General features: G+C 45.3%; 1 long non-coding RNA gene across 1 annotated transcript in view; it reads left to right on the top strand.

The window, feature by feature from the left end:
• The window catches only part of LOC125484448, a 34,115-nt gene that overhangs the window by 4,409 nt on the left and 4,489 nt on the right, over positions 1-25,217 (top strand). The window contains exon 2 of the long non-coding RNA XR_007263279.1: positions 5,617-5,769. This is a non-coding gene — a long non-coding RNA (uncharacterized LOC125484448). The remainder of the gene's footprint in view (positions 1-5,616; positions 5,770-25,217) is intronic.

The raw sequence follows: 25,217 nt of genomic DNA, 5'->3' as shown, positions 1-25,217 counted from the left end.
TATCATAGTGAGTGTGTCTATGTAATAGTGTACTTCACACCAATCCAACCAACACTATCACAGTGAGTGTGTCTGTGTAATATTGTACTTCGCACCAATCCACCCAACTCTATCATAGTGAGTGTGTATGTGTAATAGTGTACTTCACACCAATGCACCCAACACTATCATAGTGAGTGTGCCTGTGTAATAGTGTACTTCACATTATTCTAACCAACTGTATCATAGTGAGTGTGTCTGTGTAATAGTGTATTTCACACTAATCCACCCAACACTATCACAGTGAGTGTGTCTGTGTAATCGTGTACTTCACACTAACCCCCCCAACACTATCATAGTGAGTGTGTCTGTGTAATAGTGTACTTCACACTAATATCTCCGCAAATATCACTGCCAATGTAAATTGTTCAGAACAGTGAGTTTGTTCCTGAGGTTCTCACTGTTAGTTCTGAACTGATGTTTGTTGTGTGCTCTACTTCCTACGTCAGAGAACAGACAAACAAAAGAACATGGTCTGAATATGAAACATCTCTCAGTGAAATAACAAAGTGGACTTGCAGTGCTCACCAGTATAACAGTATGTTCCCCAGTGTTTCTTAAGGGATCAAAGGTCAGTCAGCGAAAAGTTATGGTGGAAACGTCATGGCAATTGAGTGCATGAACATTCAGAAAAGGACGTTCTGAGAAAGGGGCAAAGGAGTTGCCAGGCCGGAGTCTCAAGTAAATATCGCAGAATGAGGAATGTGAGAGCTGATAATGTCATGGATGGGAACAATTTCAGTAATTGAGGCCCATCTAAGCAGTCCCAGCATTTTGTTTTCATAGAACCCAATAAAGAAAGAGGCCTTTTGGGCCATCGTACCTATACCAGCTCTTTGAAAGAACTGTGTGATTTGCCTGACTTCCCTACACTTGCACCATGGCTCTGGAAATACTTCCTTTCCAAGTGTCTGTGAAAGTTGCATTTCATTTTGCTTCCACTTGCCACTGACTAGCTGTGCAGAGAAATCTCAGTTCACTGTGGATTTGTTTGCCAGTTTCTTTATTGATTGGGTTCTTTGCGGCCCATCAAGTCCATGTCAGCTCTTTCTGGAGAATCCAGTCAGTACAATTTCCCCACACTCTCTCGGTAACCCTACTATATTTGGTTATTGCTGAGGTCAGAAGTCACACGACACCAGGTTATAGTCCAACACAAGCTTTCGAAGCACTGCCCCTCTGTCACGTGTCACTTCACCTGTTCGACTATAACCTGATGTTGTGTGACTTTTGACCTTGTCCACCCCAGTCCAACACCACCACATCCACATCTTGATTATTGCTGAGAGACATGAGACAGATTTCTTCTTTTTGAAGCTACAATATGGTGTCAGGTGTGTTGTATGGCATTGGATCCCACCAGGACAATTTAACTGATCTGCACATATTTCTCAGCTCATTATCCCTGAAAGGAATATGCTGCTTGAGTTCACACAGTGTAGAGCTGGAGGAACACAGCAGGCCAGGCAGCATCAGAGGAACAGGAAAGCTGACGTTTCCATTTGGGACCCTTCTTCAGAATTAGGGTCTGAAGACCCTTCTGAAGATGGGTCCCGACCCGAAACGTCAGCTTTCCTGCTCCTCTGATGCTGCCTGCTGTGTTCCTCCAGCTCTACACTGTGTTATCTCAGAGTCCAGCATCGGCAGTTCTTACTATCTCTTGCTGCTTGAGTTCCTTGGTTTGTGGTGAGTGTGCCCAACATTCTCATAACTGGCAACACCTTCTGGGTTCAAGGGGTCTGATTCCATATTGAAAGGTCAGCTGGCGGCATTTCTGACAATGTAAACCAAGAGGTTCCCTTGAGGCTGTGGTGATCACGCTGGCAACACGAGATGCTCAGAAGGAAGTTTCCGGTAGCTGGTTTCTGCCTGCAGATTTTACTGGGCATGAGCACAGAAAGATGGGCCATTCTTTTCCCAGTGAGTAGAACCAAGAGGCCATTGTACCAGACTCATACAGCCCAGGTTCGATGGCAGTGTAGGGCAGTGCAGTTTGAACCTACAAAGGGATACAAACTGTGCCTGAAAAAGTTAATGATCTCCTGTGCTCCACAAGTGAACATCACACCACCTTTTCTTTACTTCCTTATAATCACAGAATCATCACTCAGACTAAATCTGTCACAACAAATACATCTCACAAACTCAAACAGATTGTTGGTATTTAAAGTTAACAAGGCACAGGGACACAATCTGATGCTTCCAAGGATTTTGAAGGAAGTGAGGGTAGAAACTGTGAAACCCGTTCTGAGGAAGGGTCACCGGACCTGAAACATTAACTCTGTTTTCTCCTTCACAGATGCTGCCAGACCTGCTGAGCTTTTCCAGCATCTTCTGTTTTTGTTCCTGATTTACAGCATCCACAGTTCTTTCGGTTTTTATTTTGTGTAGAAACTGTGCGGCACTGGTCATAATCTCTCAGTCTTCGCTGGACCTGGGGAAGGTGCCAGAAGTCTGGAGAATAGCAAACATTACTGCTTCGTTCCAGAAAGCTTGTAAGGATAATCTCAGCAATTACAGACCAGTCAGTTTAGCTTCATTGTTGGGGAAAGTTCAAGAAATGATTATTCAGGGGAGAATTAGTAATCACATGGAAAAAGCTGGGTTGATAAGGAAGAGTCAGCACAGATTTCTAAATGGGAAATCATGTTTAATTAACTTGCTTGAGTTTTTGAAGAAGAATTCCAGGGATAGCGGGTCTGACGTATGAGGAGAGATGGGATTGTTTTTGCTGGAGTTCAGACGAATGAGACTTATACAATTCTAACTGGATTGGACAGGGTAGATGCAGGGAGGATGTTCCTGATAGAACATAGAACAGTACAGCACAGTACAGGCCCTTCAGCCCATGATGTTGTGCCGACCTATTATCCTACTCTAAGATCAAACTACCCTGTATACCGTACATTTTACTATCATCCATGTGCCTATCCAAGAGTCGCTTAAAAGTCTCTAATCTATCTGACTCCACTACCACTGCCGGCACCGCATTCCACACGCCCACCACTCTTTGGTTCTGGCTATCCATTCTATCTATGCCTCATCATCTTGCACACCTCTGTCAAGTCACCTCTCATCCTTCTTCGCTCCAATGAGAAAAGCCCTAGCTCCTTCAACCTTCCCTCATAAGACCTGCCCTCCAGTCCAGGCAGCATCCTGGTAAATCTCCTCTGCACCCTCTCTAAAGCTTCCACATCTTTCCTGTAATGAGGTGACCAGAACTGAACGTGACATCCCAAGTGTGGTCTAACCAGAGTTTTATAGAGCTGCAGCATAACCTGACGGCTCTTAAACTCAATTCCCCTGCCAATGAAAGCCAATACACCGTACGCCTTCTTTACAATCCTATCAACTTGGGTAGCAACTTTGAGGGATCTATGAACGTGGATCCCAAGATCCCTCTGGTCCTCCACGCTGCTGAGAATCCTGCCATTAACCCTGTATTCTGCATTCAAATTCAACCTTCTGAAATGAATCACTTCACACTTTTCTGGGTTGAATTCCATCTGCCACTTCTTTGCCCGGCTCTGCATCCTGTCAATGTCCCGTTGCAACCTACAACAGCCCTCCACACTGTCCACAACTCCTCCAACCTTCGTGTCATCGGCAAACTTACTAACCCACCCTTCCACTTCCTCATCCAAATCATTTATAAAGATCACAAAGAGCAGACGTCCCAGAACAGATCCCTGCGGAACACCACTGGTCACCGAGCTCCACCGAGCTATAACCTGGTGTTGTGTGGTTTCTTTACTGTCCATCCCAGTCCAACACTGGCACCTCCACATCATCTGCCTGACAGAAGAGGTTGTAGGAGATTGTTACTGGGGTAGGAGGGGTCTTTGATGTTGGCAGCATTTCCACGGTAACAAGAAGTCTAAATGGAGTCCATGGTTGGGAGGTTGGCTTCATGATGGTCTGGGCTATACACACCACCTTCTGTAGTTTCTTACAGTCCTAAGCAGGACAGTTGCTGTATCAGGCCATTGTGCACCTGGACAGTATGCTTTCTATGGTGCATCTGTAGAAGTTGGTGAGGGAACTTATGAACATGTCAAATTTCCTGAGCTGCCTGTGTAAGATGAGGCATTGCTGTGTCTTCTTGACTGTAGCATCTACATGGGAAGTCTAGGGTAGGTTGTATGTTATTGTCACTCTGAGGAAGTTGACGCCCTCGACTCTCTCTCCACCTCAGCTCCATTGATGTTGATGGGGGTGTGCCATACTCCTTTTCAGTCCAAACAATGGGAACCAATATTTTCCAAAGTGCCTTCTGTTCTGATATAGCCAAGGTGAGTCCAGGACTGGTGACAGCCACCAGCACAGATGATTAGCATGGAAGTTATCAGGTGTAAATTCAGTGATGAGAGGTCCCGCAGCCGGTAGAAAATGACTGAGAGAGGAGAGGTCTGCGAGACAAATGTGTGTTCCAGTGTCTGCTGGGTGGATGAGGGTTCAGGTGAAAATTAAATGGCTGAGTGTTTTAACTGGGGGCAGGGTTGAGCAGTGATGGTCAGGTCCATGTGTGTCATTACAGGAACAGATTTGGATTGGTGGGGCTTGTTGGATCGGGAGTATTGTTGGGTCGACTAGGATTGGGATTGGGTCATGAATGTTCTGGGGAATGTCAGGTCAGGTCTTGGAGCAGTAGGAAGGGTCAGGAGAACGGCAGGATGGGAGGCATCAGGGAATTATGAGTGACCATCAGGGGATGTGAGGTTAAATTAGCCAGGGTGTTGGGTTAGGCTGTGGTTGTTGGGCTCTGGTGGAGTTTGGTCAGTGGTGATGTTGGGTTAAGGGTATCACTAGGGGTTAGGGAGGTGCCCTGTTGGGTTGAGTGGAGGGGTGATCTGGCCCAATAGGATCCAACTGTGGGGGTTGAGAAATGTTATGTTTAACAGTATCGGGGGATAGTGATTGGTTTGTGGGCTGTTGGGTCCCAGGAGTTTGAGCAGATTATTTAATCCTCGAACATTTCCTGGTAATTACTAAGATGAAGTGAGTCGGAACCTTCTGAAATCTCCAACTCTAACTCAGACAGCTCCATGGGGATTTCTGCAGGTTCAGACTCACACTACAATCTTTGCCGTTACAGCAGTGATCTCTCTGCTGGAATTTCTGGCCTGGTGTCTCTGACAAAGCAACAGGGGAGCATAGCAAGTCAGAAATCTGCCTCTGTGCATTCAGCATTTGTACTGTAGGAATTTAGTGTCCCAGCAGAATGCACTGCCCATCAGCATACATGGTCCCGCTCCCAACTTGTTCAATCCCATCTCTTTTTCAGGGTTTCCTCTTACTTCCTGGTTAACGCTGGTCTGTTACAAAGTTATTTCTGACATGAATCACAGAATGACACAGATTCAGAAACAAGCTGAGACACAGAAAGATTGAGAGCACAAGCATAGAGAAACTCAAAAGGGAAAGAGGATTGATGAGGAGGGCAGGTAGAAATCTATGTGTTAACAAAGGGACAGAACTCTGAAGTGGAGAGCAGAGAGTTGTGATCATTTACAATGTCCGTCTGCAAGGTGTGTTTGGTATTTCTGATCTGGTGCCAGATTTTAAATCTTTCAGCAGCACAGAGTGAAGAATTTGCCATTGATGATGGGAACCATGGAAATGGAACAGTGTTCACTGTCCCCAGTAACAGACCCACTAGTCATTCACCAGGAACTGGGTGGGAGACCAAGATTAAAGGAGCTACTTCACATGGACAAGGAACTGCTTCAGGTGAGCATGATCAGTCTTGATAATCCTCTGGGAGTTGAGTTTAGAATTATAGAATTGGTTGCATCATAGAGATCTGTGTTAGCTCTCCTTTAGAGCTAGTCAGCTTCCTGTTAAAGCTAACCAGCTTCCGGTTCAAACTTGTCAACTCTTTGTTGGAGGCAGTCAGCTCATCCCCATAGAGGGTCCAGACCTGAAACATCAGCTTTCCTGCTCCTCTGATGCTGCCTGGCCTGCTGTGTTCATCCAGCTCCACACCTTTTTATCTCAGCCCATCCCCATAGCCTTGCAATTTGTTTCATTTCTGTTTCTGACCTGACTCCTTTTGTGAAAACCACAATAGAATCTGCCACCACACTCAGGCAGTGCATTTAAAGTTGAGGAGAAGTTGGTGACATGGTAATTACTTGATTGGAATAGTAACCCAGAGCCCCAGGTATTGTTCTGGGGATGTGGATTCTAATCCCACCACAGCACATGGTGAAGTGTGAATTCAATTAAAACCAGGAATAAAAAGCGGCTCGCCTAATGGTGACAATGTGACTACTGTTGATTGCTGTAAAAACCCATCTGGTTCACTGATGTACTTTGTTGACAATTTATCTGCTCTGGCCTACATGTGACTCCAGACTCACTACAATGAACTCCTCCCTGGGCAATTAGGGATTGGCAATAAATGTTGGCCAGGAAGTGGATAAAAATAATAACGTAACCATTTGCCATGTAAAAATATTTGTCCTTGTCATGCGATTACTCCTTTTTCCAAACATCTGCACTCAGTGTCCTTTAATTCTTGACCCTGCTCCCAATGGAAACAGTTTGTTTTCTATTGACTCTGTCTCTCATGACTTTGAACACCTCTGCCAAGTTTCCTCTCAAACTCTAGAGCACACCGAAATTTGCTGAATTAATCTAGTGACAGCAGACTCTGATCCCTGGAACAAAACCGTCATGTTTTACTGCACCTCCTCCAAGCTGCTCAAGTTTTTAAGCAGCCAGCAACATAACAATGACTCGTAAGAAATGAGATACAAATTCCAGATCCCTTCACCAATACCCTGCAGACATCCGCTCAAATCAAGACAGCATTTGGCAGAGTTTGATGATCATGAAACTTCTGAATTTATGGAAAAACCCAACTGGTTCACACAGCATCCTTTAAAGGGGGAACAGTATTGATCTTATGGAGTTGTAGAGTCACACAGCACAGAAACAGACCCTTTGGTCCAACTCGTCCATGCTGGTCTGATATCCTAATCTGACCTAGTCCCACTTGCCAGCATCTGTCCCATATCCCATATGCTTCCTATTCATGTACCCAACCAGATGCATTTGAAGTGTTGTAATTGTACCAGTCTCCACCACTTCCTCTAGAAGCTCATTCCATATACATTTCACCCTCTGCGAGAAAAAGTTACCCCTCAAGTCCTTTTTAAATCTTTCTCGTCTCAGCTTAATCCTGTGTCCTCTAGTTTTGGACTCCCCAACCCTCAGAAAAATACCTTGGCTATTCACCTGATCAATGCCCCTCCTGATTTTATAAACCTCTATAAGGTCACCCCTCAGCCTCCAATGCTCCAGGAAGAATAGCCCCAGCCTATTCAGCCTCTCCCAATAGGGTCAAACCCTTCAGTTCTGGATAAGTCCCTTTATAAGCCCTGCCCTGATTTGCCTTACCAAAATGCAGCACCTCACATTTATCTATATTAAACTCTGTCTGCCACCTCTTGGCCCATCGGCCCATCTGTTCAAGATTCCGTTATACTCTGAGATAATCTTCTTCACTGTCCACTACACTTCCAATTTTGGTCTCACCTGCACATTTATTAACCGTACTTCCTATATTCACATTTATATAAATGACAAACAGCCGTGGACCCAGCACTGACTCTTCTGTCACCGTGCTGGTCACAGGCCTTCAGTCGGAAAAAACAACCTCCTACTCTTTTAAACAAACAGAATTGTCAAGCCATTCAACCACCCACCCCACCACTGACACTCCTGGGATGGGGACAGTACTGGGTTAAGTATAGAAGAAAACCCATCTACTCTTTTAAAACAGAAAAGTAAAAGCTCCCCAACTCAAAAAAAGAAAACAGATAATCAAACAAAAAATGGCTTTTCTCGACTCTGCCCCACCAACCACTCTTGGGGCAGGGGCAGTAAGGGTTTGAAATGTGGAATAAACATTCCATGGTTCAATCAAATGCAAAGGAAACTAAAAATCAAACTGCCTCAGCTGCATCCCCACTGAAGGCTCCCAGGACAGGCACAACAATGGTCTAAAGTCAGACGGAAAAGTTCCTCTACTCGTTGCAAATGAAAATAAAAGTCCCCTTACACTGACCCCATCAAGCACTTCAGGAACAGGACAACACTGGGTCAAAATAAAAGCCCCCTTGGTTCTTTCAAGGGTTGCAAAATTGAGACAAAGGGGAAATAATACAGACGTCTTCCTAGGGCACCAAACCAAAAACAAACACAAACTCAAAACTAAACAGAAACAAAAATAAAAGTACCTAAATCAGAATATATTTATCTAGGCTGAAAATGCCCTCCAGTTGGGCCACCCTGTATGTCTGGGAAATGATCCCCAGTAAGGCCAGAGGTGCCCAACATAAACACACAGGAGGGAGCGAGAATGCCTGCTCCTTCATTGCTACCATCCAGGGTGCCCTCAGGGTAACTATCCCCATTGAAGTCCCTAGTCAGCACAGGCAGCACTTCAAGGCCTTCCAGTTCTTGTGGCATGGGCAAGACCTCAGCGGCCAAGTCCAACTCAGCCTCTGAGGTGCCTGGTTCAGTCACGGTGACTGCAGAGGTGGGTTCGTGTCCCTCCCATAGTGAGGTGGGAAAGGGGCTTCCAGGTACACTACTTGCTCACCCACAGGGGAGGTGTTGTTAAAACTGAACTTCCCCATCCTTCAGGCCCCAAGGAGTGGTGCTGATTCCATGACAGTGGGAGAGCAAGAGATACCTCCATCTCTCCACTGTCTTGTTGTCTACAACCAACCCACCCCCACAACTGTCCTCCCTTCTTTCTTTTCCCTCATGGGTTTCAGGGCACACAAGGGGCTGGAGAAAACATGAGGGCACTGCCTGCTCGCTGCTGCACTCATCATTGATGGGCCAGGTTTCAAATCCTGTGCTGTGATGATGGGCTCAGGATCACTATCCACCAGAAGGGATTCCACCCCAATCTGGGGCCAATCGTCTCAGGTTCACCTGGGGAATCGTCCTGGGAGGCCACCCACAAGTGTTTATTTTTCTTCCAGGCTTTCCTCCCATGCAGACACTCTCCCTCCACCCCATTGATGTCCATAACCAGGGTAACTCCTCCTTACAGGCATAACACTACACACACTCCAGAACACCTGGTATACACCGTCCTGGTGTTGAACTATGATCTTCTCCCGGGCCAGGAAGATGAAAGCCCGTTGCCCGAAGGAGTAAATGTGTCTCAGGCGGGCCTCCTTCAGACTGAGCAGCAGCTGCACCATGCCTAACGTCACCTCTCCGAGCTGGTGGAGGAAGTGGTGGAAGAGGGTACAATTACAACATTTAAAAGCCACCTGGATGAGCACATGAATAGGAAGCACTGGGGGGGGAAATTGGCCAAATGCTGGCAAATGGCTCTAGGTTAATATGGAGTATCTTGTCAGTGTGAATGAGTTGGACTGAAGGGTCAGTTTCCATGCTGTACAACTCTATGATTCTATAACCCTCTATTACCACTCACTGTCTCTTAGTTTCAAGCTAATTTTGTAATAAACAGGTGAGCTTTCCTCTGGATCCCACATGATCTAACCTTACAAACCAGCCTACCATATGGAATCTTGTTGAATGCTCTGTTGAAGTCCATATAGACAATGTCCAACGCTCTGCCTTGATCAATCATCTCTGTCACATCTTCAAAAAACTCAATCAATTTAGTAGGACAGTATCCCATGCACAAAGCCATGTTGATTATCCCTAATCAGCCCAAATGCATGTAAATCCTGCCCCTCAGAATCCCCTCCAACAACTTACCAACCACTGAAGCAAGGCTTACTGGTCTATAATTAACTGGCTTTTCTTAAAGTTTTTCTTAAATATTGGCACCACATTAGAAACCATATGGTCTTCCAGCATGGTTGTCGATGGTACAAATATCTGAGCAAGGGGCCCAGCAAACTTTTCCCTAGCTTCCCAGAACATTCTGCGAAACAACTGATCAGGTCCTGGGGATTTATCTGCGTTGATGCATTTTAAGACCTCCAGCACCTCCTCTTCTGTAATATGAGCTTTTTTCAAGACATCACTATTTATTTTTCAAGTTCCCTAGCTTTCATGTCATAGAAACATAGAAAATAGGCGCAGGAGTAGGCCATTCGGCCTGTCGAGCCTGCACCCCCATTCAATATGATCACGGCTGATCATGTAATGTCAGTATCCCATTCCCACCCTCTCCCCATACCCCTTGTTGCTTTTAGCCTCAAGGGTCACATCCAGCTCCCTCTTGAATATATTTAATGAACTGGCCCCAGCAGCTTCCCGTGGGAGAGAATTCTACAGGTTCACAACTCTCTGAGTGAGGAAATTCTTCCTCATCTCAGTCCTGAATGGCTTATCCCTTTATTCTTAGACTGTGACCCTTAGCTCTGTACTTCCCCAACATGAGGAGCACTCTTCCCACATCTAGCCTGTCCAATCCCATCAGGATTTTACGTGTTTCTATGAGATCCCCCCTCATTCTTCTAAATCCCAGTGAATATAAGCCCAGTCGATCCAGTCTTTCCTCATATGTCAGTCCTGCCATCCCGGGAATCTGTCTGGTGAACCTTCGCTGGTCTCTCTCAATAGCAACAATGTCCTTCCTCAGACTGGGAGACCAAAACAGCTCACAATACTCAAGGCATGGCCTCACCAAGGCCCTGTATAACTGCAACAGGACATTCCTTACTCCGATACTCAAATTCTCTCGCTATGAAGGCCACATGCCATTAGCTTTCCTCACTGCCTGCTGTACCTGTATGCCAACTTTCAGCGACTGTTCCACCATGACACCCAGGTCTCGTTGCACCTCACCTTTTCCTAAACTGCCACCATTTAGATAATAATCTGCCTTCCCCTGTTTTTGGGACCAAAGTGAATAACCTCACATTTATCCACAGTATATTGCATTTGCCAGGTATTTACCCTCTCAGCCAGTCTGTCCAAGTCACCCTGCAGCCTCTGAGCATCCTCGTCACAGCACACACTGCCACCCAGCTTAGTGTCATCTGCAGATTTGGAGATATTGTATTCAATTCCTTCATCCAAATTATTAATGTATATTGTGAACAGCTGGGGTCCCAGCACTGAACTCAGAATTACTGCCTGCCACTCTGAAAAGGACCCGTTTATTCCTGTCTACCAACCAGTTCTCAATCCATGTCAATACCTTACCTCCGATACCATCATGACTGTACAGGAGACCTCTGCCGGACACCCTGTGTGACACGGCGAAGGAGAGCAGCGAATCAGAGGGCGGCTGAGGGCAGAGGCCAAATTCTGGGAGACATTGCCACAGTCATCATGACTGTACAGCCAGTCAGAGCAAGGTGTGGTTAAACCTGAAATACTACATTGGTGTTTCCCACCCTCCCTCCTGCTCTGACCAAAACAAAAGGGAGTCTGTGAGGAGGAAGGCGACTGGCAAGGTAAAGGTGTAGAAGGGAGCAGCCATTGAGAGAGTGGGCCAGTGTTAGAATGGAAGTGCTGAGGCGTTTGCTCGAGAGGTTTCGCTCAAGAGGCTTCACTCAAGAGGCTGGCCAGGGGTAGACTGAAGGCAGTGGGGATGGTAGTTAGGACAGTGGCATGCTCCACTTGTAGTATGTGGGAGAGCATGGAGACTTCCAATTTCCCTGATAGCTACACCTGTGGGAAGTGCCCCCAGCACATCTCCTGACAGACCATGTTTGGGAATGGGAGCTGGATGCACTTAGGATCATTCACAGTGCAGAGAACATCATTGATAAGAGCTTTCGTGAAGTGATCACTCCTAAGGTGCATGCTGCAGGTAGCTGGGTGACCACCAGAAGAGGTAAAAGGTGGAAGGCAGATAGTGCATCCACCTGTGGCCATTCCCCTCAATAGCAATTATACGGCTTTGGATACGGTTGGGGGCAATGGCCTTTCAGGGGCAAGCAGCAGCAGTCAGATCAGTGGCACTGTGACTGGCTCTGAGGCTCAGAGGGAAAGGTTGCAGTCAGACAAAACGATAATAATAGGAGACTCAATTACGAGGGGGACAGACAGGAGATTCTGTGGATGCTGAAGAGACCCCAGGATGGTGTGTTGTCTTCCGGGCGCCGGGGTCAAGGATGTCTCTGGGCGGTTACAGAACATTCTGAAGCAGGAAGGGTGAACAGCCAGAGGTCATTGTGCACATCAGTACAAATGACTTAGGGAAACAAAGGGATAGGGTCCTGTGAAATGAGTACAGGGAGTTAGATAAGAAGTTAAAAAGCAGGACTTCGAGGGCAGTGATCCCAGATTACTCCCAGTGCCACGCGCCAGTGAGGATAGAAATAGAAAGATAGACCAGAAGAATGCATGGCCAAGGAGCTGGTGTAGGGGGCAGGGTTTTATCAGGTCACAATACGAGATAGAATCAGGAGTGGGCCATTCGGCCCATCGAGCCTGCTCCGCCATCCAATAAAATCATGGCTGATCTATCCATGGTCTCAGCTCATCCCACCTGCATTATACCCATACCACTTAATCCCCCTACCATGCAAAAATCTATCCAACTGTGTCTTAAATATATTGAATGAGCTGCCTCTACTGCTTCCTTGGGCGGAGAATTCCATAGATTCACCAGTCTCTGGGAAAAGCAGTTCCTCCTCATCTCTGTCCTAAATCTAGTCCCCCTGATCTTGAGGCTATGTCTCCTCTTCCTAGCCCCTCCCACTTCTGGAAACAACTTCTCTGCCTCTATCTTATCTATCCCTTTCATAATGTTATAGGTTTCTATAAGATCCCCTCTCATTCTTCTAAATTCTGACGAGTACATTCCCAGGCAGCTCAACCTCTCCTCACAGGGGTAACCCCCTCATCTCCGGAATCAGCCTGGTGAACCTCCTTTACACTGCCTCCAAAGCTGGTATATCCTTCCTCGAGCACGGAGACCAGAACTGCGCACAGTATTCCAGGTGTGGCCTCACCAGCATCTTGTACAATTGCAGCAGAACCTCCCCGCTCTTAAATTCAATCCTTTTAGCAATGAAAGCAAACATTCTGTTTGCCTTCCTCATTACCTGCTGCACCTGTAAACCAACTTTTAGTGACTCATGTACAAGCACTCCTAAGTCTCTCTGCACAACAGCATGCTGCAATCTTTCACCATTTAAATAATAACCTGATTGACTATTTTTACTTCCGAAGTGGATGACCTCACATTTACCAACATTGCATTCCATATGCTAGACCCTTGCCCAATCACTTAACCTATCTAAATCTCTCTGCAGACTCTCCACATCCTCTGCACCATTTGCCTTTCCACTCAATTTAGTGTCATCAGCAAACTTAGAAACGTTACACTCGGTCTCCTCTTCCAAATCATTTATATACATCATGAACAGTTGCGGGCCCAACACCGACCCCTGCGGCATTCCGCTCACCACTGATCTCCAACCAGAGAAACACCCATTTATCCCAACTCTCTGCCTTCTATTGGTTAACCAGTCCTCTGTCCATGCCAATACATTCCCTGCAACTTCATGCATTCTTATCTTATGGATAATCTTTTATGCAGTACCTTATTAAATGTCTTCTGGAAACCCAAGTACACAACATCCACATGTTCCTTCTATCCACTGAAAGAATTGGGCAGTACGGTGGCTCAGTGGTTAGCACTGCTGCTTCACAGTGCTAGGAACCTGGGTTCAATTCCACCCTCAGGCTGTGTGGAGTTTGCACATTCTCCCCGTGTCTGCATGGGTTTCCTCCCACAGTCCTAAGATGTGCAGGTTAGGTGGATTGGCCATGCTAAATTGCTCATAGTGTTCAGGGATGTGTAGATTAGGTGGGTTATGGGGAATGCGTCTGGGTGGGATGCTCTGTGGGTCGGTGTGGACTTGTTGGGCCGAAGGGCCTGTTCCCACACTGTAGGGCTTCTATGATCTATTCTAACTCCAGTAAGTTTGTCAAACATGACCTTCCCTTCCTGAATCCATGCTGCATCTGCCTGATGGAATCCTTTCCATTCAGATGTCTCATTATTTCTCCCTTCGTGATAGCCTCAAGCATTTTGCTGACTACAGACATTAAGCTAACTGGCCTGTGGTTACCTGCCTTTTGCCGCCATCCTTTTTTTAAACAGCGGTGTGACATTCACTTTCTTCCAGTCCGCTGCCCAGAGTCCAACGAATTTTTATAAATTACCACTAACACATCTACTGTAACTTCTGCCATTTCTTTCAGCTCCCTGGGATACATTCCATCAGGACCAGGGAACTTATTTACCTTTAGATCCTCTAGTTTGCTCAGCATTACCCCTTTAGTGATAACAATTGAACTGAGATCCTCACCTCCCATCGTATCCTTAACATCATTCTTTGGCATGTTAGACACATCTTCCAGTATGAAGTCTCACATAAAACAGGCATTCAAGGCCTTGGCTATTTCGGCATTTCTCAGTGTTAATTCCCCCTTCTCATCCTCCAAGGAGCCTACGTCCACTTCAGCCACCCTTTTCTGTTCTATGTACTTATAAAAACTTTTCCTATTTGTTTTTATATTTTATATTCTGTGCTAGTTTGCATTCATAATCTATCTTTCCTTTCTTTATTGTTTGCCTCATGGTTCTATGTTGCTTTTTAAAGTTTTTCCAATCTTCCTGTTTTCCACTACTCTTGGCAACTTTGTAAGCCTGAGCTTTGAATTGGATGCCTTCCTTTATTTCCTTAGTTACCCAAGGCTGGCTCTTCCTACCCTTGCCATCCTTGTTTTTGATTGGAACATACATTTTTTGAGCACTGTGAAAAGTCTCTTTAAAAGTCTTCCACTATTCCTCAGCTGTTTCACCATACAACTTGTGTTCCCAGTCTAGCTTAGCTAACTCTTTCCTCATCCCTTTGCAGTCTCTCCTTGTTTGAGCATAAAACCCTGGTTTTAGATGATACTATTTTACCCTCCACTTGTATCTGAAATTCGATCACACTGTGATCATTCTTTCCCGGAGGATCCCTAACTACGAGATCATTAATTTTACCTGTCTCATTACACAGGACTAGGTCTAAGATTGCACGTTTCCTTGTAGGTTCAGTAACATGCTGTTCAAGAAAGTTATCATGATGAGTTCCACGAATTGCTCTTCAAGACTGCCTCTACCGACTTGATTCACCCAATCAATGTGCAAGTTAAAGTCCCCCGTGACTACTGCCGTTCCATTCTTACATGCGTCAGATATTTCTTAATTTATCACCTGTGCACTGTAGCATTATTACTGGGTGGCCTATAGACTACTCCAAACAGTCACTTCTTCCCCTTACTATTCCTAATCTCCACCCAGATGGATTCAACATTTTGCTGCTTAGATCCTACATCATCTCTCGCTATCGCCCTGATCTCAGGCTTATTTAAGAGCACGGCCCCACCTCCCTTACCTTCCTGCCTAACCTTCCAAATTACCTGAAACCCTTAGATATTTAGTTCCCAGTCATCACCATCCTGCAACCATGTTTCTGTAATGGCAAACAAATCATACCCCTTTGATTCGATACCCCTTTGTACTGATTGGCACAACGCGTTCATCGACTTTGTTTCAAATACTACGGGCATTCAGATAAACTGTCCTTATACTCATTGTCCCTTTAGAATCTAGTAATCTTCTTGTCTTTTGCATTTGATTCTGTCCTCCAATTTTACTTTTCTCTTTTCTAACTTTTGCTGTGGTGTCTACATTACTTCCTTGTGCCTTTCTGCATGGACTCCCATCCTCCTGCCACTTTAGTCTGTCCTTCCTCACAGTTTCCCTACTCATTGCATCTACCTTTACACCAACACATCCATCTTCTGACCTAACGCTCTGGTTCCCATCCCTCTGCCAACCTAGTTTAAAGCTTCCCTAACAGCTCCAGCAAACCTCTAGCAAGAATATTGGTCCCTCTCGAGTTCAGGTATAACCCGTTTCTTTTGTACAGTTCATATCTTCCCCAGAAGGGATCACAATTGTTCACAAATCAGAAACCCTGCCCCCTGCACCAACTCTTCAACCACACATCCATCTGCCATATCTTCCTTTTCTTGCCCTCACTAGCGCGTGGCACAGGTAGCAATCCAGAGATTACTGCCCTCAAGGTCCTGCTTTTTAGCTTCCTTCCTAGCTCCCTATATTCACTTTTCAGGTCCTCATTCCTTTTCCTAGTTATGTCATTGGTACCGATGTGTACCACGACTTCTGGCTGCTCCCCCACCCCCCCTTAAGAACCCTGTAGACTCGATCCGAGACATCCCTGACCCTGGCACCCGGGAGGCAACATACCATCCGGGAGTCTCGCTCGGTACCACAGAATCTCCTGTCTGTTCCACTAACCATTGAATCTCCTGTCACTATCGCTCTCCTATTCTCCCCCATTCCCTTCTGCACAGAGCCAGGCTCAGTGCCAGAGACTTGGCCGCTATGGCTTTCCCCTGGTTGGTCGTCCCTGCGAGCAGTATCCAAAACGGTATACTTATTATTGAGGGGAATCTCCACGGGGAATCTCTGCACTGTCTGCCTATTCCCTTTCCCTCTCTTGACGGTCACCCAGCTACCTTTATCCTGTATGTTGGGTGTGACCACCTCCCTGTAACTCCTCTCTATCACCCCCTCAGCCTCCTGAATGATCCAGAGTTCATCCAGCTCCAGCTCCAGTTCCCTAACGCGGTTTGTGAGGAGCTGGAGTTGGGTGCACTTCTCGCAGGTGAAGTCAGAGGGGACACCAGCAGTGACCCTTACCTCCCACATCCTGCAAGAGAAGCATGCAACCGCTCTAGTCTCTATCCCCACTGTTGTAATAGCTAGGAGCAATAGAAATCAAGAAAAAAACAACCTTACCCGATCCTTACCACAGCTTCCTCTCACTGAAGTCTCCCGAAACCTTTATCAGTTAGTTAATCCGTGATTAAGTTACTTTTTCAGTTCTCAGATCATTGGGATCTTTTCTGCGGTAGAGGTGACCTGTACGAGAGGGACAGTTTGCGCTTGAATCGGAGGGGATCCAACATCCTTGCGGGGAGATGTGTTAAGCTGGGAAGGGGTTTAGCAGGGGATTAAGACTCTGAATGAGAGAGGGACCATCGAGAAGTCAGGGGAAAATACATTAGCCATCGAGAATAAGTTTACTATTCAGGATAGCCATAGGCACAGTAAAAGGACGGAAAAAGTTTCTGGTTTAAAGTGCATTTATTTCAACACACAAGGCCTGACTGGGAAGGAAGAGGAACCCAGAGCATGGACTGGCACTGGGATATTATAGCCCTAACAGAAACAGGGCTGAGAGATGGGCAGGACAATGTTCCAGGATACAGAAGCTATAGGCGTGACAGAAGTAAGCAAGGAGGAGGAGTTGCCCTTTTGACAAGGGAGCACACAACAACAGTGCTTAGAGAGGATATTCTTAAGGGGTCATCAAATGAGGCCATATGGTTAGAACTTAGAAACAAGAAGGGGATGGTCACTCTGTTGTATTATAGACCCCCACATAGCCAGCAGGTACTAGAGGAGCAGCTGTGCAGAGGGTTTGCAGATACCTGTAGGAATAATAGAGTCCTATTGGTGGAGATTTTAATTTCTCCCGTATTGACCGGGTCACCCAGAGTGTAAAAGGGTGGAATTTGTCAAATGTGTCCAAGAAAGTTTCCTAAATCAATGTGCAGAGGGTCCTACTCGGGAAGGTGCAACAGTGGACATCCTCTGAGGAAACAAGATCGGGCAAGTGACTGAAGTGTCAGTTGGAGAGCACTTTGGGTCCTGTGACCATAACTCTCTTAGTTTTAACAGAGTTATGGAAAAAGATAAGACAAGTCCACAGGTTAAGGTGCTAAACTGGAGCAAGGAGAATTTTACGGCCATTAGGCAGGATCTATGGGAAGATGGTTGTGGTTGTGGGAGGTCATTCATCTCAGCTCCAGGACATCTCTGCAGGAGTTCCTCAGGATAGTGTCCGAGGCCCAACCATATTCAGCTGCTTCATCAATGACCTTCCCTCCACCATAAGGTCAGAAGTGGGGATGTTTGCCGATGATTGCACAATATTCAGCACCATTCGTGACTCCTCAGATACTGAAGCCGTCCATGTTCACATACAACAAGATCTGGACAATATCCAGGCTTGGGCTGACAAGTGGCAAGTGACATTTGCGCCACACAACTGCCAGGCTATGACCATCACCAATAAGAGACAGTCTAACCACCGCCACTTGATATTCAATGGTGTTACCATCACTGAATCCCCCACTATCAACATCCTGGGGGTTACCATTGACCAGAAACTCAACAAATTAATACAGTGACTACAAGAGCAGGCCAGAAGCTGGGAATACTGCAGCGAGTAACTCACCTCCTGACTCCTCAAAGCCTGTCCACCATTTACAAGGCACAAGTCAGGAGTGTGATGGAATACTCCCCACTTGCCTGGATGAGTGCAGCCCCAACAACACTCAAGAAGCTTGACACCATCCAGGACGAAGCAACCACTACATCCACAAACATCCACTCCCTACAATGCCGATGCTCAGTAGCTGCAATGTGTACTATCTACAAGATGCACTGCAGAAATTCACCAAAGATCCTCAGACAGCACCTTCCAGACCCACGACCACTTCCATCTAGAAGGACAAGGGCAGCAGATATATGGGAACACCACCACCTCCAAGTTCCCCTCCAAGTCACTCACCATCCTGACTTGGAAATATATCCTTTATCATAGCTTGGTCAAAATCCTGGAATTCCCTCCCCAATAATATTGTGGGTCAACCCACAGCAGGAGGACTGCAGCGTTTCAAGAAGGCAGCTCACCACCACCTTCTCAACGCTAACTAGGGATGGGTAAGAAATGCTGGCCAGCCAGCGATGGCCATATCCCACAAAAATGAACAGAAAAAAAAATCTAGCAGAGGTTGATTGGCTGAGTCTGTTTGAAGGAAAAGAAACGGCTGGCAAATGGGAGGCTTTTAAAAGTGTGATATCAAGAGTCCAGGGACAGTATGTCCTGTGAGGGTGAAGGGAAAAGCTGGCAGGTTTAGGGATCCCTGGCTGAGGAGGATATTGAGGCTTTGGTCAGGGAAAAGAAGAAGGCATACATTAGGTTTAAGCTTTCGGGCTCAAGTGAATCCCTAGATGACTATAAAAAGTGTAGGAGCACATTTAAGAGGGAAATCAGAAGGGCAAAAAGAGGGCATGAGATTGATCTGACAGATAAGGTTAAAGATAATCCCAAGAGGTTCTACAGCTATATTAAGAGTAAAACGGTGGCTCGGGAGAGAATAGGTCCCCTTAAAGATCAGCATGAACGTCTATGTGTGAAGCCACAGGAGATGGGGGAGATTTTTAATGAATATTTCTCCTCAGCACTTACTGAGGAGAGAATCATGGATGCTAACGATATAAGGAAAACAAGTGGGGATGTTTTGGACTGCGTACACATTAAAGAGGAGGTGTTTGCAACCTTAGATCACATTAATGTGGAGTAATCTCCTGGCCCTAATCAAGTCCATCCTCAGATGTTGTGGGAAGCTAGGGAAGAAATTACAGAGGCCCTTGCAGAGATTTTTGCTTCATATTTAGCCACGGTTGAAGTTCCGGAAAACTGGAGGGTGGCTCATGTTGTTCCATTGTTTAAGAAAGGTAGCATAGACAAGCCAGGGAACTACAGGCCAGTGAGCCTGACATTACTGGTAGACAAGTTATTGTAGAGGATACTGAGGGACAGGATCAACCAACATTTGGATATGTCAAGGTCTGATTAGGGACAGTCAGCATGGAGTTGTGCACGGGAAATCATTTCTGACAGATCTTTTAGAGTTTTCGAAGAGGTAACCAAGAGGATGGAGGAGGGCAGGGCAGTGGATGTTGTCTATATGGACTTTGCCAGGACTAGTAGGCCTGAACTTGAAGGAGAGGTTGGTCAGGATATTCCTTGAAATGTAGGAGTTTGAAGGATGACCTTATTGAGGTGTATAAAATCATGAGGGACATGGATAGGATGAATGCATATAGTCTTTTTCCCAGGGATGGGGAATTGAAAACTGGAGGGCATAGGTTTAAGGTGAGAGGGGAAAGATTTAAGAAGGAGCTGAGGGGCAACTTCTTCACGCAGAGAGTGGTGAGTATATGGAATGGGGCTGCCAGAGAAAGTGTTTGAGGCAGGTACAATAGCAACATTTAAAAAACATTTGGGTAGGTACATGGATGGGAAGGACTTAGAAGGATATGGATCAATTGCAGGCAATTGGAACTCGCTGAGTGGGCACCATGATCAGCATGGACCAATTTGAGCTGAAGGGCCTTTTTCCATGCTGTATCTCTTCCTGGGAAAATGACTATAAGCATTCATCCTGTCTATGCCCCTCATGATTTTATACATTTATACACTTCAATAAGGTCACCCCTCATTCTCTTATGTTCCAAGGATTAAAGTCCTCTCCTGGCTGAGCTCTCCTTATAACTCAGGCCTACTTGTTCGGAATCCTACTGGTCTGCCAAGTCTTTGTTGACCATTATGAATTCACCTGATTCCATCTGCAAGGGACCCATGTTTGTCTTCCCCAGTCTTTTTTTCTTCACATATCTATAGAAGCTTTTGCACTCAGTTCATATGTTTTCCACAAGCTTGCTTTCATATTCTATTTTCCCTTTCTGAATTAAATCCTTTGTCCTCCTTTGCTGAATTTTAAATTTCTCCCAGTCCTTGGGTTTGCTGCTTTTTCTGGCCAATTTATATGCCACCTCTTTAGCTTTAACACTGTTCCTGATTTCCCTTGTTAGCCATGGTTGAACCACTTTCCCTGTTTTACTCTTATGCCAGACAGGGATGTGCAGTTGTTGAAGTTCATCCATGTGTTCTTTAAATGTCTGCCATTGCTTATCCACCGTCAACCCCTTAAGTATCCTTGGCCTGTTTATCCAAGCCGATACGTGCTTCATACCATCAGAATTAGCCTTCTTTAAGTTCAGGACCCTAGTTTCAGATCTAATTGTGTTATTCTTCATCTTAAGGGAGAATTCTATCACATTATGGTCACTCTTCCCCAAAGGATCTCGCACTATGTTGCTAATTAATCCTCCCTCATTACAAAACACCCACTCTAGGATGGCTTCCTCTCGACATATTCGTCGATGAAACCATCCCTCATACTTTCCAGGAAATCCTCCTCCATCACATTGCTACAATTTTGTTTCGTCCACTCAATATGCAGGTTGAAGTCACCAATAATAACTGCTGTACCCTTCCTGCATGCATCTCTAATTTTCTGTTTGATACAATCCCCAACATCACACCTACTGTTTGGTGGTCTGTACACAACTCCCACCAATGTCTTTTTCCCTTTGGTATTTTGTAGCTCCACCCGTACAGATTCCCCATCATCCAGCCTAATGTCCTCCCTTTCTGTTGTGTTAACCTCCACCTTAACCAGCAACACTATCCCACTTCCCTTTCCTTTCCATCCATTTTTCCTGAAAATTGAATAACCCTGGATGTTGAGTACCTTGCATAAGTACATCAGGGTAATGGAACAGAATGCAGAATACAGTGTTACAACTACAGAAAAGATGCAGAGAAAGATCAACACTAATAAATATTCATAAGCCTGATAACAGTGGGGAATCTGTTGGTGTGTGTTTTCAAACTTTTGTATCTTTTGTCTCTTGAAAGAGGGTGGAAAAGAGTATAACTGGGGTGGGAAGGGTCTATGATTATGTTGGCTGCTTTCCTGAGATAGTGGGAAGTGTAGACAAAGTCATTGGAAGGAAGGCTAGTTTTCATTATGGACTGGGCTGTAACTCTCTGTAATTCTTGTCGTCTTGGGTAGAGCAGTTTCCATAAGGAGCTATGATGCATCCAGACAGAATGCTATCTATGGGGCATGTTTAAAATTGGGCAGAGTCATTGTAACACATATATTTTATCAACCACTCTCTCTGGCATCTTATTCCATATACACACCGCTTTCTGCATGAGTCAATGTTGAAATTTCTTAGCCTTCTGAGGAAGTAGAAGTGTACTTTCTTGACCTTCACGTCAATGTGGGTGGACCAGGACAGATTGTTGGTGATCATCATTCCTGGAAACTTAATGCACTCAACCATCTCCACCTCAGCTCCAATGATCCAGACAGGAACACATCCTCCACTCCCCTTCCTGAAGTCAATGACCAGCTTCTTCATTTTGCTGACGTTAAAGGAGAAATTGTTGTCCTTACACCATGCTGCTAAGCTGTCCGTCTCCTTCCTATACTCTGTCTTTTCATTGTTTGAGATTCAACCCACTATGATGGTGTCATCAGCATATTTGTAAATCCAGATTCGGTCTCACAGTCATGAGTGTATAAGGAACATTGTAAGGGGCTGATCATACAGCTGTGTGTGGTACCAGTGTTGAAGATTATTTTGGAGGAGGTGTTGTCATCTATCCTTACTGATTGCAGTCTGTGGATCAGGAACTCGAGGATCCAGTTGCAGAAGGTGGAGCCAAATCCTGGGTCTTGGTGTTTGGATCTGAGTTTGATTTCATGAACAGAGGGAGGACGGTGTGTGGTAATCAGCAGGAGGTTTCCTTGCTTATGATTAACCTGAAGCCACCAGACCTTATGGGGTCCGGAGTCAATGTTGAGGACTTCTGGGCAACTCCCTCCCGACTGTATCCCACTGTGCCGCCCCCTCTGCTGGGTCTGTCTTGCCGGTGAGACAGGACATATCCAGAAACGGTGATGGTGGTGTCTGGGACATTGTCTGTAAGGTATGATTCTGTGAGTATGACTATGTCAGGTTGTTGCTTGACTAGTCTGTGAGACAGCTCTCTCAATTTTGGCACTAACCCCCAGATGTTAGTGAGGAGGAATTTGCAGGGTCGACAGGGCTGTTTGTGCCGTTGTCTTTTCCAGTATCTAGATCAATGCCAGATGATCTATCTGGTTTCATTTCTTTGAGTTTTTTTGGTAATTGGTCCAACGGAATGGCTTGCCAGGCCATTTCAGAGGGCAATTGATATTCAACCACATTGCTGTGGGTCTGGGCTGACACATAGGCCAGACCAGGTGAGGGTGGAAGACTTCCTTCTCTGAGGGCGATTACTGAACTGAATAGGTCATTCCAACAACTGATAACAGTTTCATGGTCATTAGTAGATTCTTAATTCTCGATTTTTATTAAATTCAAATTCCAACATTTGCCGTGGCGAATTCAAACCTGGGTCCCCAGAACATTGTTTCAGAGATAGTAGGAACTGCAGATGCTGGAGAATCTGCGATAATAAGATGTAGAGCTGGATGAACACAGTAGGCCAAGCAGCATCAGAGGAGCAGGAAAGCTGACGAAGTTACCCTCCTCCCTCTGGAACTCTCTCTTCGGTCTTGAAACTGCTCGCTCCTCTCCACCTATCTTCTCCTCTATCCATCTTCTATCCGCCTCCCCCCTCTCCCTATTTATTTCAGAACCGCCTTCCCCTCCCCTTTTTCTGAAGAAGGGTCTAGGCCAGAAACGTCAGCTTTCCTGCTCCTATGATGCTGCTTGGCCTGCTGTGTTCATCCAGCTCTACACCTTGTTTCCCCAGGACATTTGCCGAGTTTCTGGATTATAAGGCTATCACCTTCCCCTATTGAGACTTTTTATTATGTTTTCAACATCTCCCGTTAAGAATATTGTATTTGCTTGGTAAAGTGTTATTTTAAAACATAATTGACTTGTAAAGCTCGGTGTTGATCACAATTCCAAGATCACTGGGTTCCTCTGCATTTCTCAGCATCCTATTACTTGTTGTTTTGCTTTGTGTCTTGTTTGTCCTTTCCAAATGCATGATCTCAGACCCTCTCCAAATTGAATTTTAATACCCATTTTTCTGCCCACCTGACCAATCCATTTATTACTTACGGCTGTCCACAGCTTTTTCCTAGTTTCAAACATTCAAATAATTTTTGCATCAAATGCAAATTTCTAAATCATGCCCCCTACATTTTGGGCCAAATCATTGATACATACCATGAAGAGCAAGGAACCTCATGTTGAACCCTCTGGAAACATGTTTCCATTTATCAAAGCACCATCAACCATCACCTATTACTTTTTACAATATATATGTTCATGGAATATGGACATTGCTGGCTAGACCAACATTTATTGACCGTCCCTAATTGCTCTTGACTATGTGGTGACAAACTGCTCTCTTGAGTCACGATAGAATTTTAAAAAATTGTTGTTAAGATCCACAGATGTGGTGCATTTATCAACCTTCCTTATTACCTCCTGAAAAATTCTATTGTTAGTCCAACATAACTATTCCACTAAAAATAGTCATGCTGACCTGATCAATCTGAACTTTTCTGAATGACTGTTTATCTTCTCTCTCAAATATCTCTGACAGTAATTTTCTACCACCAAGATTAAGCCAGTGACCTGTAATAACCCAAAATATCCATTCTTCCCTTTTCAAATAGCAATGATTTATAGGTGCCGGTGTTGGATAAAGTCAGAAGTCACACGACACCAAGTTATAGTCCAACAGGTTTATTTAAAATCACAAGCTTTTAAGCATTGCTCTTTCATCAGGCGAAGTGGGGGGAGGCGCACAGGCACAGAATTTATAGGCAGAGAGATCATGGCAAGACATTTCCAGGTAATTAAGAGTGTCAACAGATAAGTACAAATCGTGACACTATAATGTCGACAACCTGAAAAACAAGTGAAGGGATGACCTATGAGCCAATTAATTAAGGCAGAGACATAAGTTATCAAAAATACGATGGTGGTGGAGATAAACCAAATGGCTGTAATGAGTAGGTATCAGAGTCGCATGACGAGGGTCTAACCAAAGTAACGAATAATCCAAAACTGTACAAACTAATTAAGGTAGAGAGATCGTAACAAGTTATCAAGGTGATGGTGTCAAAACAGAACATGAAGGAAGATTTTACAAATACAGAACAGCATAGTGGGTTTAGATGTAGCGTGCTAACATGACAGCTACCTAACCTTAAACAGACCATTGTTTGTCGAAAACCCAGCTTCCAGGAGAACAGCAACCACAACACTATACAACCCTACGATGGCAACATCTAAAAGACATGTCAGATCATCGACATGGACATTACCTTCAGACATGGGAACATCACCCACTACGTACTGGATAGGTTTGTCCCACTGCGGCAAGGAAGGGATGGTAAGGTGAAGGAATCTGGATGACAAGACATGTGGAACATCTAGTCAAGAGGAAGAAGGAAGCTTACTTAAG

This window comes from Rhincodon typus, chromosome 1 (assembly GCF_021869965.1).
Source record: "Rhincodon typus isolate 14 chromosome 1, sRhiTyp1.1, whole genome shotgun sequence".
NCBI classification, from domain to species: Eukaryota; Metazoa; Chordata; class Chondrichthyes; order Orectolobiformes; family Rhincodontidae; genus Rhincodon; species Rhincodon typus.
Note: the sequence above shows the minus strand (reverse complement) of the source record. Positions and strands in the feature narration are given on the sequence as shown.